At 40.9% G+C, this 10128-nt stretch overlaps 1 long non-coding RNA gene across 1 annotated transcript in view; it reads right to left on the reverse strand.

The window, feature by feature from the left end:
- Positions 1 to 9318: 9318 nt before the first annotated feature.
- Positions 9319 to 10128, reverse strand: part of LOC117099677 — a 183626-nt gene continuing 182816 nt past the window's right edge. The window contains exon 3 of the long non-coding RNA XR_004443946.1: positions 9319 to 9420. This is a non-coding gene — a long non-coding RNA (uncharacterized LOC117099677). The remainder of the gene's footprint in view (positions 9421 to 10128) is intronic.

The following is a 10128-nucleotide window of genomic DNA, read 5'->3' on the forward strand; positions in this document are numbered from 1 at the left end:
CCTCATCTCATGTTGAATCCTACATCCATTTTAATGCCCTGTGCATTTCCCCTGCCCCCAGCTGGGAGATGAAGAAAAATAGTGTGTGAAATAATGTTGGCTTAAACTTCAATGAGAATAAGAAGATTTTGAATGATAGTGGACACTCTGTTCTTAACTGACCTTATTATGAGCAGCTATTGAAGAATTTTCAGGATAATGAGCTATCTCATCTTCCATATAACAAGCTGTGAGCAGATTGCTCAGATAGTATGGTCTCAAAAAAAAAAAAAAGAAAGAAAAAAAAAGGATATCAATGCCTTCCATAGTAAAAAAAAAAAAAAAAAAGAAAAAGAAAAAAGAAAAAAAAAATTTACACTGTGGGTGGGGCTACTTCTCCAGTTAGGCTGTCTGCCATCAGGGATCCCAGGTCTCACGAAGGCATATCTAAGGTAGTGTTTGCCCCACCAGCCGCACACCCCCAGTCCTGCTTACCCTGGAGTTGTTAAGCTCCCAACACATTGCCACATAGGCAAAATCTGTCTTCAACACAACTCTCCAGCCTCTTTGCTAAGCGTTAAACCACCAGCAAGGAACCCCCCGTCACCCAAACAACACCTTCCCCAAAACCCAGCCTGAAATGGCCATCCCTGACTTAATAGTTATTTATTTATTTTCTCATGGAAAACCATCGATGAGTATCTTATATGTGTTCATCATTGAATGAAACAAATATAGTTTCTGCTCCCCCAAAGCTAGCATAGAAGATGGAGGTTAAATTTACAACCCCATAAAGTATGGTAAGTGCTGTGGTCAAGGAACTACAGGAACTAGTGCTACTGAGCAGAGAGGGCCCTAAGCTCCCCTATTGGGGGTCAGGAACAAGTCAGGGAACATCTATGCTTAAATATCCAGGGCTTGTTGTTGACATTCAGGGCATGCTCATGCCCATGTGGACCAACCTACATAGACAGGCACAGAATTACATACCTTAGTCCTGAAGATCATGGGCCCTTTATTTCAGTGCCTCAGGCAGATCTATCTGAAGACAACTTGCTGAGCAGCTACGTGAAGAAGAGGAAGCACCAGGATGGAGTCCTCATTTCAGATCTGCCAGTGACTTGCTATGCAAATGTGGGTAAAATACTCAACAACCCCTCTGAGTCTCAAATTCTTTCCCCTAAGAGCAAGGGAATTCAACAAAATGGCCCTTATACAACAACATTCTATAAATCCACAATCATTGAGGGCTTGGGAGAAACAGCTAATATCCCTCGCCCCTTCTCCTATTTAGCCCTCTCACACCTCAAATACTATAAGCTCCTTATAACTAGCCCTCTGTAGACAAAGTTCCCAACTTTGTGTCAGAGTTTCTATGGAAATAAGACTTGGGCCTTGCCTTCAAGTTGTCTACACTCGATTGGAGAAGAGAAGTTAGCTGAGTTACCACTACGTGAGACAGTAAATGACAAAAAGCTGTCAAAAGCAGACTACAAATCCATGCCAGTGTGGCATAGAGGCAAGCATGACTCTTCTCTGCCTTCCCTGATACCTCAACACTCTACTGAATAGGTCGACATTCAAGAGAGAGCACGTACATTTCTCAGGTGGCCAAAGAACTTTGTCACCAAGTGTAAAAGGAAACATACTCTTAGCCAGGGTTTCTCAACCTCAGTACTACTGATACTTTGATATCGTTGTGAGGGCAACCCTGCACATTGCAGGATGTTTAGCAGCACCCCTGACCTCTACCCACTCCCCAGAAGCAGCCCCGACCAACCAAAATTGTCTCCAGACACTGCCAGATGTCCTCTGAGGGACAAAAGCATCTCCAGTTGTTCTAGCCCATTACACAAAGAAAAAAATAGAGGATTATCCAAAAAGATATTAACCATTTCAGACACATGAATAGAAAAATCACTTCAAGACAGATGAGTTTTGCTCTTTGAAAAGCCCCTCCTGATACACTCAAGCTTCCTTGCTCTCCCTTGTGGCAGAAATATTTGAATTATTCAATTATACCCTGAATTTGGAATGGGAATTGAGGGTGGTAGGAAAGTAACATGTAATATAAAAGTTTTTTTTTGTTGACAAGAAAATAAATTTCTTGCTGTGACTTCCAAAAGTCACCCATTCAGCCTGCATGGTGACTGAAAACAGTGTCAGTCTGGCCAGAAAGGCATCAGTGACCAACCGAATCATTCTAGCCCATTACCCCCTATCCACCGGGTGATGGTTGTCAGAGGAGAAATCATTAGGGGACATAGGGGTGGTAGGCACGCTAGGAAGCCACCATGGACATTTGTCCATTAATAAGCACTTTCACTAATGACCTCGGAAGAGAGTTTTAGGAGTGGTGATTTAGAAAATAAGCAACGGTAACAACTAAGAAATTACAGCAAAGCAAAAAGACAAAGTTTTTACTTTACAAGACTTAAGAAACTGTTCCCTTGCTACTAGCATTCACTTTGGCTTTCATTGGTTCTTTTCTTTATCTTTTAAATACATTATCTGTGGCAACTGAATTTGCAAGTAACACATCTGTAAGTGATAAAGCACAATATAATGAATAGGTGTGAGCCCCCACCCAATTCAAACATTAGAACATTACGATTAGCTTGCACACTCCTGCATGTATCTTTCTTTTCTTTGTCACCTTCTTCTCCAGACATAATCACCGTCTTATTTCTACTGCTTTTTAAAAGTTTTTACTGCTTTTCAAAACTTTGTTTTACCACAAATGTATGTAAGCTTAAGTTTGTTGTTCTTGCTCTTGAGAACTACAAAAATGATATGTGTTGTGTTCTGGGGCTGTTTTTATTCAGCATTAGTTTTGCATAATTTATCCATATTATAACTTATACTCCATTCCATTATATACCGGAGTGTATTTACCAACTACTTGACATTCAAGTAGTTTTCCTATTTTTACAATTACGAGAAGGACAGTAAAACAAATTCATGAACACATGCCAGAGTTTTTCTAGAGTGTGTTTGCTAGGCCATAGGGCAGGCAGATGTTCACCTTATGAGATAGTGCCAAATTATTTCCCAAAGTGTGTGCACCACTAGTAATACATAAGACACTGCATTGACCCACATCCTCTCAAACTTGATTTTCTTTGATTTCTTAAAATTTTCCAATTTCTATTAGAAATTCACTCACTTTTAATCCTTCTAAATTTTTCCCCAATTTCTCAACTGTCATTCCTATGAAAGAGATATGACTCTTCAATCTTTTCTTTTTATTTTAAATTAATTTAATTGAACAAGGATTCATAGAGTACCTACTGCATCTTAATACTATGATTTCTGTTTCAAAAAGTGGAAAACATAGTCCCTGCTCCCAGGAGTTAAAGAAAGAACATTATCATGCAAATCAGAGCAACTGGAGAATGACACCAAATACAGATTCTAAGGAAACACTAAGAGAAATCAAGAAGATACAAACCAAAACAACACACCAATTTTCACCTACCAAATTAGTACTAATTTTTTTTAAATGACAATGTGGAAAGTGTCAAGACGAATGCATTATCATACATACAACTGGTAGTAGTATAAATTGGTAGAATCATTCTATTGGGTGAGTTGAGAAAATTATTCAAAAGCCTTAAAATTTATGAATACTTCTTAATTCTTTAATTCTACTTCTAGGGATTTATACTATAAAAATAATCAAGGAAGTAGACAAAAACTTAATGACAGTGAAATTTTATGTGACAAATGACAGTGAAATTTTGTGTAATATAGCAACTATGGATCAAAGACAAAAATCAAACTTCACCAAATAGTCAACATTGAAGAGATTGAGTAAATAATGTTTATTGTAGCCAAACACTAGAATACTGTGTAGCCAATTAGAATGACACTGTAGAAGTACATTTATTGAAATGGAGGCCGGGCGCGGTGGCTCAAGCCTGTAATCCCAGCACTTTGGGAGGCCGAGACGGGCGGATCACAAGGTCAGGAGATCGAGACCATCCTGGCTAACACGGTGAAACCCCGTCTCTACTAAAAAATACAAAAAACTAGCCAGGCGAGGTGGTGGGCGCCTGTAGTCCCAGCTACTCGGGAGGCTGAGGCAGGAGAATGGCGTAAACCCGGGAGGTGGAGCTTGCAGTGAGCTGAGATCTGGCCACTGCACTCTAGCCTGGGCGACAGAGCGAGACTCCGTCTCAAAAAAAAAAAAAAAAAAAAAAGAAATGGAAAGACATCCAACTTATTCAACGAAAAACATCAATTTACAAAGAATTGTAGCTTCAAGTTTGCAAAAAAGAAAAGTGCCAGTGGTACATATGCATCAAAAAAGAGAAACATTTTAAATAATCATATGCTACAAAGCTTGGTATTTTCTAAATTCAAGCATAAGTTGGAAAGGGATGAATTTTTTCTAGATTTATCTATTTATTTATTCTAGATAATTCTAGAATGAATTAGAATTATTAGGAATGGCTGTATCAAGGAGTAAGACCTTAAGGGATTAGCTTTTTGAGAATGAGCAAATAAATAAAATGGTTCTTCAACTGATAGAATCCCACCTTCCCATCAATTTCAGCACCAGAGGGAGAGCAGGGTTCTAAATTAGAAAATGGTCATGCATCTGTTCAGCAGCCTGCAGGAGAGCTGGCCAGGCACATGTTCCCTGGCTGGTAAGGCTGTGCCGACTCCAAGGACCTTTTCTTTTTTATTTATTTATTTATTTATTTATTTTTTTATTATACTTTAAGTTCTAGGATACATGTGCACAATGTGCAGGTTTGTTACATATGTATACATGAGACGTGCTGGTGTGCTGCACCCATTAACTGGTCATTTACATTAGGTATATCTCCTAATGCTATCCCTCCCCCCTACCCTGTCCCCACAATAGGACCCGGTGTGTGATGTTCCCCTTCCTGTGTCCAAGTGATCTCATTGTTCAATTCCCACCTATGAGTGAGAACTCGTGTCCTTTGTAGGGACATGGACGCAGCTGTGTCCTTTGTAGGGACATGGACGCAGCTGGAAACCATCATTCTCAGTCAACTATTGCAAGAACAGAAAACCAAATACCGCATGTTCTCAGTAATAGGTGTTCTCCAACGACCTTTTCTACTGTACCCCTGGAATGCTTGCACTAAGTTAGTTGGTCAACAAGCAGCCTGGGTCATTTAACACACAGGCAGCCTGTTCAACTGAATTACCGAAATCACCCCTTCACATACGATAGCCAAAAATGTCATTAGTTACAGTTTACCTTGAATGTATTCATGCTCCATAAAGGAAGCTTGTTGTGGATTAATATTATCCAGGCATGGCTATAAATAAAGTGCCTTTTGTCCCTACTGACATAAATATCATAATGCAAATGTATCATAATTTCATAACCAAAACTTGTCTTCAGTGTACTGTCTCATAGAAAACGAAACTCAGCTTGATTATTTGCTGGGGTAGGGGGTAGGGGAATCCAAAAGGAGGGAAGATGACTGTTCAATTGATAGTCTCAAACTTGCCTCAGAAACCAAATCATCTATAAGATTTTAAGGCAACAAAAACATGGAGAAGGGATGTTACACATTTACTCAAACATTATATCTCAATGAAATGGGTGTTTTCAAAAAAATTATTCAGCCTTTCAACTTAGGAAACGCTAATCAATATAGGCATTTTAATGTCTTGATTTCCAGAAAAAAAACCTCCTCAAAGAATACAGACTCTTGAGACTCTGCCGTTTAAAAGAAATAAAGCCCGGGCATGGTGGTTCACTTCTGTAATCCCAACATTTTTGGGGAGGACAAGGCAAGAGGATCACTTGAGGCCAGGAGTTCAAGACAATCCTGGGCAACACAGTGAGATTCTGTCTCTACAAATTTGTTTTTTAAATCATCCCGATGTGGTGGTGTGTGCCTGTGGTCCCAGGTACTTAGGAGGCTAAGATGAGAGGATTGATAGAACCCATGAGTTTGAGGTTGCAGTAAGCTATGATCACACCATTGCACCTCAGTCTGAGAAACAGAGCAAGACCTGTTTCTAAAAACAAAACAAAAAAAAGATACATAGATAAGTAAATAGATGATAGATAGATAAATATATGCCTCTGCTAGAATTTTCTTCAGCGAGGTTATACCGACTTCTAATGCAGACCCAGTGGAGTTGTCACCCCTTCACACTGAGTCAGTGAGGCCAGATTCCCATTTTCCATGATCACAGCACCCAAATGACCAAGGAAAGATCATATATGCTTGACAGATTTTAAAAGTATTATGTGGACATTGAGTCCAACATTTCTCCAGTGGAGAACAAATGTGATCAACATCATTAATCAGAAAAATATTATCTTCATACTGCTCTACATGAGAGGTAACTGTTCGACACCATTTGGAAGTGGGGTTCCCTGGCATGGCAGGAAAATCTCTACAGTAACTGCAGATATAGAGAGGCTGTTGTTTTCCCAGGTTTTTGTTTCTAATAGGTTCTATTCTGTGAAGAACAGTGACTAGTTCCACATTTCTATGAGCAATATTAAAATTCACCATTGTAGTCTCACTTAATAAAAACATGGACACTGCAAGAGTCTCTACAAACACACCAGACTTGAAATTAAAGGGTGAGCTTATTGTTGTTATGGAAAACATGGATCTCTTTGCATTAGGACTTGGTGAACAATAAATAAATTTCCAGGAGAGGTCTCCTAAGCTGATATGCATTCAAGGTATTATCTTTGCTCTGACTGTATGTGCTTCTGGGTGAAAAAATTCTAATTGCACTCCCATTCAAAAATCAACCGTGGGAATAAGGAATCATGCTCATTTTATGCACAGCTGCCCGAAGGCCTTATCCTTAAAACAAATTACAGCACCTCCTATGCAATACGCACTCTGAAGCTAATTCTAACCCTACAGCAAAACTCCAAAATTAAACTTTAATCTGTGATCTAAACAATTTGGTGTTTGTGATCAATCTTGGTATTTTTATAAAATGCCAAGGTAATTGTTACAGCAGAGGAAGACTGGGTTGCCCAATAGCACATTCGGGTAGAACCAAACGAGGCTCCTGGGGCAGGAACCGGGTAGAAACAGACTTTGGGACAGCACCTGTAGGGAAGTTAGGCCTCTGTCAGAGCCAGGGATGAGGAGAGAAGGGGAAGGGAGGAAGAAAAGTGTAGGGAGGCAGAAAGATAAGAAGATGGTGGGACGCAGCGGCGAGGGGTGGAGGAGGAGAGGAGGGAGGAGATGGGGAAGGAGGGAGAAAGAAAGAAAAAAGGAAGGAGAAACAAAGAGAAAGACAAAAGGGAGGGAGGGAAGGAAGGGAGGCAAGGAAGGGAGGGAGGGAGGGAGGGTGGGAAGCGGAGAAGGGAGGGAAGGGGAGAAGGGAGGGAGGGAAAGAAAACCTCCAATCACACATCCTATTTGCTTCCCCCTGTCAAAGACCCAGGCAGTCTGCCCCTCCATTAAAGCAATCGGTTTGGCCCTATTAGAAATTAAATGTGGTCTCTTGAAACTGTATACTCAGAAGCCAGTAAGGTGAAAGCAAATTTGACATGATATATCCAAAAGCAAAAGGGGGCCAGGGGATGACAGGTTCCAGAGCAGGGAGAACACCACCTCAGAAACATGCCCCACAGAAGAGAGTTCAAAGAGGTTCCAGAGAAGGTCTGCCTTTTCCCAACTGGCTGCAGAGCCTCTGCGTCCTGCAGCAACCTACTCAGCCGCTCTGATAAGTCAGACAGAATTCATGGGAGATTACCACACAGCTCCTGCCAAGCTGTGCTGCAGCGCGGGTAATAGATATGCTCCAGCACTAAATCCTAAAAGGCCCTGCTACATCTGTCAAGCATGCCCTGGAAAAGCACCCTCAGTTCAGATGTTATCACTGCTCTGCCTGCATCAGAAGATTTAGTGTCCACCCTGGAGGTTGCTTTTGCTGCACAGTTTTCAGGGGCAAAACAACAAGGGAGAAAGATGAGAGAAAAAAGGCAAATTATTCTTGCTTAAAGCAAAAGAAATAAAGTGATGTGCTTGCAGACTAGTTCAGCTTCTCGCCCTGCATCCAGAAGGTCCCAAATCCCACATTAAGGAGGTACTGATGTTCTAAGCTGATTAGCTAGGACGGTTAGAGTCCCTGGACTGTGACATCATGTAGATGATCTTCTATAGAGTGACTCTTTCCCAAGGAAAGCTAAACAACAAACCCAGCAGGGATCCATAGGCAAGAGATAGAAGATGCAAGCTTTTGATAATTAACTTTAAAACAGGTTCGAGAAAAAGCTGTTCTGATATAAAATGAACTTTTCAGAGCATTTGCTTAGGAAAAGAAAAAAAATAAATAAACCCCTCCAAACAGTTGTACTTCCCACTAACCATGTTTCCAGATGCAGCTTCTGTTTGTTCAAAATGTATTTTAAGCACTACTTTGGACATTTTGTTCATTATGAGCAAAGAAGAGTGTTACAGTTATATGTATTTTTAAAGTGTAGAGAAAAAAAAAAAAATATATATATATATATATATACTCTCAGTGTTTTAAGCACAGGAACTCTGCATATTAACTGCCTGTTTTCTCACCAGAGCCTGTAATGAATCCAAGAGAAAGGAGTCTCAACCTGACCTACCATCTCAGTTTTCTGGAAACTGCTCACTCTCTTAGCCCCGGATAAGTGCCCAGGGTGTAGCTGGAGTGTCTGTGGGTCTTGGAGAGGTATAGACGGCAGGGGCATCTAGTGACATTGTAATGGCAGACCCTTGTAGCATCTGCCCATTCACGGAGCTGAAGAAATAAGCTGAGGACTGAGCTGACCTCTAACAGGACACTGGGCAGATGTTTAGACTCGGAATCAAGAAACAGAAGCCAAAGACCCATGTCTATGAGCCTCACAATTACCTAAAAATATTAAAAACTTCTTGAAGAAAATTAGGTCCTTTTCCTAACAAAACCATGTGCTGTCTTCATGTGAACCATGTGCCCACTCCTGAAAACAAACTTCGGGAGAGAACCAAGGATTGCCTATGGGATTAGAGCTTCCTAGTCTCAGTGATCTTCTCATTCAAAAACTAAAAGGATCTTCTTTTCAGAGGGCCTTCCCAAAGCTAATGATACTAAATTCATTACATGAATTGTCTTATTTAATCCTATCAACAGCCCTGACAGACAGGTAATATTATTATCTCTATTCTTCAGAAGAGAAAACAGAGGATCAGAGAGGTTAAGTAGTTTGCCCAAGGTCACACAGCTTATCATTATTCTGTTATTTGTAGTGGGTCACCCAGTTCTAGGAACAGATTAAGCCCTCGATCAGAGCTTCTTAATTGTTTTATTGGATCAATATTTATTTACATACTAGATGCTTGGAGTGCTTGCTGAAAACCAAGAAGCATATTTTGTCAAGAAGTTGGTTTGGTTGCACAGGAGCTGAAGATGACAGAAACTCTCTTTGAGGCCCCTGGAAGCCTCCGCACTCCCCTGAAAAACAGTAGAGGCAGCGATTGAAGAAAGTAACAGATGCTTCCAATCAATGGTAAGGCATTGCCTCCTCCTAGCCTTCTTCACCCAGACCTTCGAAACTGTTACAGACTGGGAGGAGTCAACGCCTCATCCCAGAGCTGAGCTCCAGGCATCCTTGTCAGAGAGCACTGGTTTGAGGTGTTTATGATCAGAGTCCAATTAGCCTAAGGGGAAATTAAACAATTGGCTGGCAGCTCACTGATTAGCAATTATTTTCCCAGAAAGTTGGTAGAAGCAGTGGTGACTGCTGAGCCCCAAATCCCCATGGCCTCTTAGTAACTTTGTGTAAAAACACTCTCATCCCTCTGTTTCCCCAAACAAGCTGCAGCTTCTTTGATAAACATTCTGGCCTTAGATTTTCATTCTCATTCAAATACGCCTTGGTATTTGATTTCTCCCGGTGTAGCGTATACGATGGTCACTTAATTGTCACTCAGCCCTTTCTTCAAACCCACCATCCAGAAGAGGTAAGTTGGTGGTCTTGTCCTAGGGTGGAAGATGCATTTGTATCAACAGCTCTATACTCTTATCTTGTGTGATTCCAAACCCGCACAGCTAAGCCACCGCAGGAGTTACAGAGTCCAGTTTCCCTCCCAGATACAACTATCTGGTCCACACGAGATGGAACCCAGGCAGCATGCTGTGGTCATTAGATCATGACTCTGG

This window comes from Trachypithecus francoisi, unplaced genomic scaffold, assembly GCF_009764315.1.
Source record: "Trachypithecus francoisi isolate TF-2019V2 unplaced genomic scaffold, Tfra_2.0 Lachesis_group17, whole genome shotgun sequence".
NCBI classification, from domain to species: Eukaryota; Metazoa; Chordata; class Mammalia; order Primates; family Cercopithecidae; genus Trachypithecus; species Trachypithecus francoisi.